The sequence below is a fragment of the Rhinolophus hipposideros genome (genome assembly GCF_964194185.1).
Source record: "Rhinolophus hipposideros genome assembly, chromosome: 3".
Classification (NCBI taxonomy): domain Eukaryota; kingdom Metazoa; phylum Chordata; class Mammalia; order Chiroptera; family Rhinolophidae; genus Rhinolophus; species Rhinolophus hipposideros.
The window spans coordinates 13740551-13749462 of record NC_138049.1 but is presented as its reverse complement, the minus strand read 5'-3'; the positions used below and the strand labels follow the sequence as shown (position 1 = coordinate 13749462).

General features: G+C 37.6%; 1 protein-coding gene across 1 annotated transcript in view; it reads left to right on the top strand.

Annotated features, from left to right (window-relative positions):
• Positions 1 to 4143: 4143 nt before the first annotated feature.
• ESR1 (estrogen receptor 1) overlaps positions 4144 to 8912 on the top strand; it is a 362043-nt gene continuing 357274 nt past the window's right edge. Inside the window, exon 1 of the mRNA XM_081044705.1 lies at positions 4144 to 4285. The gene's annotated coding sequence lies outside the window, so the exon portion shown is untranslated. The remainder of the gene's footprint in view (positions 4286 to 8912) is intronic.

Genomic DNA, 8912 nt, shown 5'->3' with positions numbered 1-8912 from the left:
TGTGATTGGTCAAATTCATCTTTTCCCATTAGGTTATGTCCTTGGTCCCTGGCCTATCTTGGTCAGATGTTTGTCTCTGGCCCAATTAGCTGTTATCTGAGGGGGGCTGAGGGGCACATGGATGTGACTTGGTTGTCTAGGCAACAGGAGCCTAGGGCAGGGCAATTCCTCTTAGAAAGATGAGTGAGTGTGTGCTTAGGTACTGACTGATACCTCAAGGCAAGCAGAGTTTCAGTTTTGATTGCTCATCATGAGAAAAACTAGAAGCCAGAGCTGCTTTTATAATGTGATGGAATCTGGATAGTGTTTAGCGCAGTTCTCAGTTTCCATTTCCAATGTTCCACATCTCTGCTAATAAGGACAAATGAAGAATTTGTGCCATTAACTATGTAATTGAGTCCCAAACCCTTCTATTATCTGGGTGTCAGACAAAAACACACACTCTAAATCAAAAACCTGATTTTTATTTTAACCCGAATCACCCAGATCACAGCAAGATTTTGCCTGAGTGACAGAGAGAGAGATTGCACCGATTTTCTGCTTTACTTTGTTTGTGGAGACCAGGCTTTTATTTTATTTATTTATTTATTTTTTAATTAAATTTATTGGGGTGACAATTGTTAGTAAATTTACATAGATTTCAGCTGTACAATTCTGTATTACATCATCTATAAATCCCATTGTGTGTTCACAACCCAGAGTCAGTTCTCCTTCCATCACCATATATTTGATCCCCTTCCCCTCATCACCCACCCCCCACCCCCTTACCCTCTGGTAACCACTAAATTATTGTCTGTGTCTATGAGTTTTTGTTTCTCATTTGTTTGTCTTGTTCTTTTTGGTTTATATACCACATATCAGTGAAATCATAGGGTTCTCTGCTTTTTCTGTCTGACTTATTTTGCTTAGCATTATACTCTCAAGATCCATCCATGTTGTCACAAATGCTCCTATATCATCTTTCCTTAACGCCGAATAGTATTCCATTGTGTATATGTACCACAACTTCTTTATCCATTCATCTATCGAAGGACATTTTGGTTGTTTCCATGTCTTGGCCACCGTAAACAAAGCTGCAATGAACATTGGAGTACACATGTCTCTATAGAGAAATGCTTTCAGATTTTTTGGGTAGATACCCAGGAGAGCGATTGCTGGGTCATATGGTAATTCTATTCGTAATTTCTTGAGGAACCTCCACACTGCCTTCCATAGCGGCTGCACCAGTCTGCATTTCCACCAACAGTGGATGAGGGTTCCTTTTTCTCCACAGCCTCTCCAACACTTGTTACTATTTGTCTTGTTGATGATAGCCATTCTGACTGGGGTGAGGTGATATCTCATTGTGGTTTTCATTTGCATTTCTCTGATGATTAGTGATGTTGAGCATTTTTTCATATGTCTATTTGCCATTTGTATATCCTCTTTGGAGAAATGTCTCTTCAGGTCCTCTGTCCATTTTTCAATTGGGTTGTTTGTTTTTTTGTTGTTGAGTTTCATGAGTTCCTTGTATATTTTGGATATTAGCCCCTTATCAGAGGCACTGTTTGCAAAAATCTTCTCCCATTCAGTTGGTTGCCTCATTATTTTGTCAATAGTTTCTTTTGCTGTGCAGAAGCTTTTCAGTTTCATATAATCCCATTCATTTATTTTAGTTTTTACTTCCATTGCCTTTGGAGTCAAATTCATAAAATGCTTTTTGAACCCAAGGTCCATAAGTTTAGTACCTATGTTTTCTTCAATGCAGTTTATTGTGTCAGGTCTTATGCTTAAGTCTTTGATCCATTTTGAATTAATTTTGGAGACCAGGCTTTTATTAGTTACTTCTGGAATGAGAGGACATATTAAAAAAGGTTGGAACCTGGAAATATTTCTAGCATAGTATTGCATTGCTTTACTTAAATTGGTCTTTTCTTATTTGTTTTCCATTATTCAGTTTATTTATAATGATGAATGCAATGTAATTAGAAGCTTTACCTCAGAGGAGATTTTGTTTTCTATAAGAATGCACAGAATATTTTAAAACAATGTTAGCCCAAGGAGACACTTTAATTTTTAATGATTTCATTAGAATGATAAGATGATTCATAAACACTTTTTGGTATCAATCTGTAGGAACGGTTATTACCCATTCACTGATAACCTTTCCAGTTTTTCTTCCCAGGAAGACATATAAAACATGTGTGTCCTCATAGTATGTTCTCATTTAGTGGTTCTGATTCTGCAGTACAATGTTAAAATATTGAGTGCTTGAGTTGACCACCTGAGTCCAGTTCAATTCAGCTGTGAAATGTAGGTACAGGTACTTAATCTTGGTATCCCATGGTTTCCTCATTTGTAAAATGGATTTACAATAGTACTTACTTCATTGGGTTAGAATAATATCTGACTTCTAGTGTGTGCCCAGAAGACATTTGCTATTATTTCTTTTCTCTCCCACTTCGGAAAGCACATGTTGGAATGCAAATGAATGTCACTAATAGTCTTTTAAGGATAATTAATTCAATTTATACTTTATATAAATTTTATATTATACAGTTATATTTCTAGTGAAAAAAAAATCTATAACCTTCAGTCCAGAATCTACCGGATGTCCTATTTTGAGAACTGTTGCTCTAAGTAATTTTCTCCTCTGTATCGATGTGTACAACTGATTTTAACAGGTAGCTAAGTGCTGTTTGAAAAGTGCAGTTCATCCATTCTGGCAAAAAAAAAAAAAAAATTGAAGGATTTAATTAATTTAGAAAAAAATATTTTGCTTTCAAAATATTTAAACTGTTCAAAACATTTTATTGAAGAATTTACCTTTTGTCAGAAATCATAATAAAAATAATATGTAATAAGACCACCATAAGATATTAGTATACGTGATTGTTTTTTTTTAATTAAAGTTTATTGGGGTGACAATTGTTAGTAAAGTTACATAGATTTCAGGTGTACAAGTCTGTATTACATCCTCTATAAATCCCATTGTGTGTTCACCACCCAGAGAGTGATTGTTCTTTTAGTAAGTGAATCTTGTTGTAAGTTCATGTTTCTTAATTTAAAATTAAATACTTTATCTATTAGCTAAAATGTGTCCTGCTCTACGTATCCTGTGGAAATTAATCTCAGACAAATTCATATATTCAACTTATTTTAGGGGTAAACTCACTAATACAGAGAAGACTGAAGACAGTTAAGATATTTTTATTTCAAAATGTTTAAAGCGTTGATTCTGAGATTTTTGATTTTTTTTTTCTAAGCCGATTTTGAGATTCACCTCTTGCCCTACACATATAAACCTGAGCTTGGAGATTCTAGGACCCAGCAGCCGGAGAAACGTCCCCCTTTACCTTCTCCTCTACCATTCTCACCTCCAGAAAACTAGCCTTTCCTATGATTTGTAGAGTAGAAAAAATCTAATATATTAAAAAAAAATCCTTTTCAACACATACTATATAAACCACTGCAGACTTTATAAGGTATTAACATTTCAATATTATTTTAAGAAATTTCAATTTTACTTTTTAGCCCATTTTCTACTTCTGAATGTTTATCTCAGGGTAAACAAAACAAAACAAAACACCCACAAAGTCTTAAATGGCTGCAGGAAATGCCAGACAGTTTATGGAAATACCGTCTGATAGAAGGAATGGCTTAAGCGTCAGAGAGAAGCTAAGCCTCTGCAGGTTACTGAAGTCAAGAACCTAATTAATCAGTGACGAGAAATACAGGTTGAGTCAATGGCTGAACGAGAATGTTACGAAAATGCTCACAGAAGACACGTCCTCCCTCCTGCTCTTAGCTGTGACTAATTTTGGATTAACAAAATTTATGTGCTGAGTGAGTGCTTTATTTATTTTTTCCTACTTGACATGCCCGTCTAGACTTCAAGCTTTATTAGTAGTAAAGAGAAAATCAGATGGATTACGGAAAAATAGTTCAGGCAGATTAAATAGACTCCTTACCCCTTGTTAAACATCTGCCTTGATCGAAGTGCTCAGAAAGTTAGAATCGGGCCTGGTGTGGAGAAAGGAAGGCCACCCCCTCCTCTACTTTGTACAGGAGATTTTCCACTCCTAGTCAAATGGTGGTGCTAGTTCTTTAGTTTTGAGTTACTGCATTTCCTAATTTCATGGTCATAACAGCCTCCTGTCTCCTGCCTCAGAGCCGATTGCACCAAAACTGAAAATGCAGGCTCCATGCTCAGAAGCTTCTTAATGGGCTCGAAAGGTTACTGTCCTTTCTCTTGCTCATTCTATAGCATAAGAAGACAGTCTTTGAGTGACATTCTTCTCTTCAAGTAGGTACTCCTGTTTCTTCTCTTTCAATTTATTTATTTTTCCTTTTTGCTATCTGTGCTACTATTTACAAGCATGAGGTAACTTTAGAGTTTCCCTCTCATGTGAAAGGATGTTCCTTTTTCTCTTAATGCTCCAGGGATATTTTGCAAAGTTGCTGACAAGTATGGCTACGACATTAAAATGTTAAGTCTAAACTTGGTACAGTGGAAATTCACTTTTAGAATAACAGTCAGCTGATTCAGAGGGCAACATGACTATCCTTAGCATAGCACTGACAGGCTGTCTGCCCGCCCCAGATAATGTGTATTTATTGGATCCAGCTCTAGCTGTGAGAAACGGCATTGTTGAAATGTGTCGGAATTTGAAAGTTATTAATTGGACTGATGGCGGGCTAGCCTGAACACACTACCTGTTTTCTTAATCTTTGGTGCCATAATTTATGTGAGTTGGAACTAAGCCATATGAATAAGCTCTTATTTGTTTCCTGAAAGCAGTCAAGTTTTCTGAAAAGCTACGCAATCTAGCAATACAAAAGTGAGACACCCTGTTTTTCAATTGCCCTGTGATTTTAGGCAAGTTCTTTGCAGTCCTGCTGCCTCCGTGTGCCCCTCTGTGAAAAAACGATTGGTCGCTTTTTGCAGCAGGATCATATAGAGCAGTGTGATCCTTGAGAATGATGTGGCAGTCACAAAAGGCAGGGCAGGATACTTTCATTTTGGTTAGAGGGATGCCACATGCTTCAGGAAATGTGTGTTAAGTTGTTAAGTTTCATGCTTTGTCAAGAGGGTAACCATTTTTTGTTCTCTCAGACATGCCCATAAAGCCAACGGGTTGGGCTTCATCAAGATGTTGGGGTCATGGCGCTGATTCCTGTTTAAAGGTCCCAGGTTTCTATTGGATTTATAGACCAGATCTAATAAGCTTGCATATCAACTCCCAGCATGAGGTTGCTGGGAAAATCATCGCGTTTTGAATGTGTGTATATCTATATCCATATAGATATACGTATACATACATATGTGTATATCTATATTATATTAGCATATAATATATGTTGTTGAGAGTGAACTTATGCATATGAAGTAGAAATATTTGAATTTTATCTTAAAACCCAGAGAGCCGAAAAAAAGAAAAGAAAAGAAATTGGATGGGAACTTCTGAGACCTAGGGTTCAGAGCCAATTTCTACTCTATAAAATTCTTTCCTATTTCTTAAATGCAAATGTTTGTTGCGATTTTGTTAATGTCCTCTGAAGACTGCCCACCAGGCAGTGGGAATAATATTCCAGAGGTTAGACACAATACTATAGTGGTTGTTAAATTGTCGAAGAAATTATGAACAAAAGCAATGTAAATATCAGAGATGTGATATGTAGAAAAGAAAAGCAAAATGTTAGATATGAATGTAAAGGTCGTATTTACTAGCAGGATATTTTTCTAGCCCCTTGGAGATATTTGTTTTGTTTCATTGCTTGTGACAGTCAAGGAAAGGGATAAACTCATGTGTCTTAAACTTGCAGCAAGAACAAAGCTAAACAGTTAATTGAAACAGTCTTTCAATTAACTCTGTATCTTTCATTCAGTTTGGGATTTAGAGCTAGGAACCCTCTACCTTCCTCCCAATACTCACTCTAAACCTCTATTAAATAGAAATGTTCACACTGGGTGCTTGCTGAACACGTTTATATTATTATCTGTGGATTCTCTGAGTATTTGTCCATATTCATTTAGCCCCATCGGTCAAAGCAACTTCTGAGTCTCAGGGCCCAGGGGTTGGAATTCAGTTTGCTTTGAACAGAGAACAGTTCTGCTTCACAGTTACAGACTGGCTACAAAGAAAACTGACAAGAATGACAGTGACCCAGCTTTGAGTACAATACTCATGGCACAAATTTCATCTGTGTTGGTAGAGATGTGGTCCTGCTCCTTCACCTCTATCAGGGCTTGCGCTATCTTCTCACTCCTACACATATTTTGCTAGAAAGCTTACACTTCTGTTCAACTTTTCCATAGCAGTCATTCTTTGGTGAGGACTCAGACATTAAGTAGCTTAATTCAAATCCCCAGAAGACGGCTAGGTAAAAGCTCCCACCACCTTCTAACTGTGCAGTTTCAACTCTGGCTTCAAATGCTTCATCTGCAAAGCAGGCAATTATGAATAGCTGCCGGTTATAATTGTGTGGAATAAATAAGATTAAACCATTCATTAAACTACTTGCAGTCTTCAAGTGTTAGGAACTCAATATGACAAAGTCATTTTTCGTCCAATTACAGCACCGTGCCTGGTAATAGATGATGGCTGAATAAATGACCAGAACTATGGCCAGCACAATAGCTGCTAGGAGTTTATGTGTATCTGACCATAACTGGGAACTTGACCTGAATTAGAAAAGGCAATAAATCCATCCAGCTGAGCATGCTGACACATTGCTGCTTATGTAAATGAGCAAAAAAGTGTTGCAAGTGAAGTGTTGGAAAAGAAAGTGCCGAAATCTCCAACATCCTTCCCTCCATGATTCATCTCCTCTGTGACTATAAGGGTAGTGATAGTCCTTTGTGATAAGAACAGTAGCAAAGAAAATGGCAGATTCTTGCTGTGACCAGTATGTCAAAAACTTGTTACAAATGCTTCACGTTTGTTTGTTTGCTTGTTTTACATCAAAAGAAGCGTTTTGTTTGGTTGTTGGGCGAGGTGTGAATTTATGCACGTCCAAGTATAGGGTTGTATGCTGACTTATAATTCAACATGAAGCTAAAGACCTCTCTCCCTCACCCACTCTGTAATGAATATTTAGTGCTCATGAGGTGGTAGTAATAAAATTATATTAGCACCTAACATTCAGGGAGCTCTGACTTAGTGCAACAGACATTTTTTATAGACATTATCACATTAAATCCTTACAGTAATCTCAAGTGGTAAACAATATAATCATTCTAGTTTTACAAGTGAGGAAACTAAGACTTTGAAACATTAGACCACTTGGTTCAATGTTAGACCACTTTCTAAGTGGCAGTCCTAAGACTTGAGAATAAGCTTAGCAATTTCCAAAGCTCGTGCCTTCAGCTGTTGATACAATACTAACTTCTAAAGTTTTTGATCAAAAAGATCTTTGCTTTAGAGAAGCAAGCTGAGCACATAGGGCCAATAAGAGATAATATTATAACCTCTCTAAACCTCAGTATCTTCATTTGTAAAAGGGGAATAATGATATCTGACTTACAGAAGGTTAATGGCTACTGATGAAGACGAAATTAAGTAATGTATGTAAGAGAGCTTTGTAAAAAGTTCAGTTTTAGAAAATACAAATTTTAATATGGAAGGTATAAATTATTACTTAGTTACATGTAAAATCTTGTCACAGTAAATGAGAGTAGCCCTGGTGTGGTGCTATGAAATGGCTATGAGAGGTGGGTTGTTTTATGTTTTAGAGGACTGAGAGTACGTGCAGTGGTGGAAGTATGGATGGAAGTTGAGGCCTGTCAGGCGTGTGGCTGAGCTGGAATGTGAGTGTGGCAGACCGGATGGGCTGGGTTTTCCTGGATGACGGGAGATGGAGAGTTGCCCTGTCACCACTCTGAGTAATCCTCTCCCTGGGTCTCCCTGCCATCTTCAGGAGGCTCTTTGACTTCTTTGAGAAGACAAGTGGCTAGGAGCTGCCCTAGCCTTTCGGTTATAAAAAGAAACCCACCACAGGATTCATTCTGGCTGCCCACCTGGAACTTCATTTTCCTAATCCCAGCCTTCAGGAGCTTAATCCGCCTTCACTCTCCTGTTTGAATCGCCAACTCTGGAGTCTTTGTGATTTCCTTCTAAGAATGGCTACAAATGGGACACAGTCTTCCAGTAGCTCACTGATAGCTCCCCTTTTTTGCAACCTTGAAGACAACACGCAGGCATTGGGTTGGTGGGCACTGCCAGTCACAAAGGGAAAGAGACAGGCCACAACAAAAGAACAATCCTGAGGAAGTTGAAAAAGTGTTAAGATTTGCTTAGCCTGTGTAACCATGCTTCCTGTTCTAGGTTCCTGCCTTTTGGTGGAGTAGTCGGTTGCCACTGGGTTTTTGGTAGTTTTTCCCCTTCTGTTCCCATCTAACTGTTCTCTTATGAAACGGCCAGCTGAGCTCTCCAAACATAGGTCTCTTCCCCTAGGTTGGTTCTGAAGACATTCTCAAAGCCCTTTTGCATAAGGATACTATGCAAGTCTGTGGCCCTTCCTCCCTCTGCTATTCATAGAAATGGTCTCATTGAGGTACTGCCTTTCTGAAGTTCCATACACTAAGAAACCCACAAGAAATTTTGAGTTCATCTCATAGAAAACATTTATCCTTTGTACTCTCATTTTTATTTACTATGGCCAATCATTTGTCAGGGTTAATTTTCTTAAAACCAACTTCAGAAAGGTATTTAATAAAGACCATCACACCATAGATAATAATCCATTTTAGTATAGTTCACTTTAAAACTATGTGACAAAGAAATGAATTTATTTTTTACATGGAATTTTGAAAATCTTACTTGCATTGGGTTTTACTAAAGGATGTTTAGAGATTAGGGTTACTCAGAATCCAGTATAGTTCAACTTGACACACACTGTTCAGTTCTTTTCCTGATTTTATTTAAGGAATG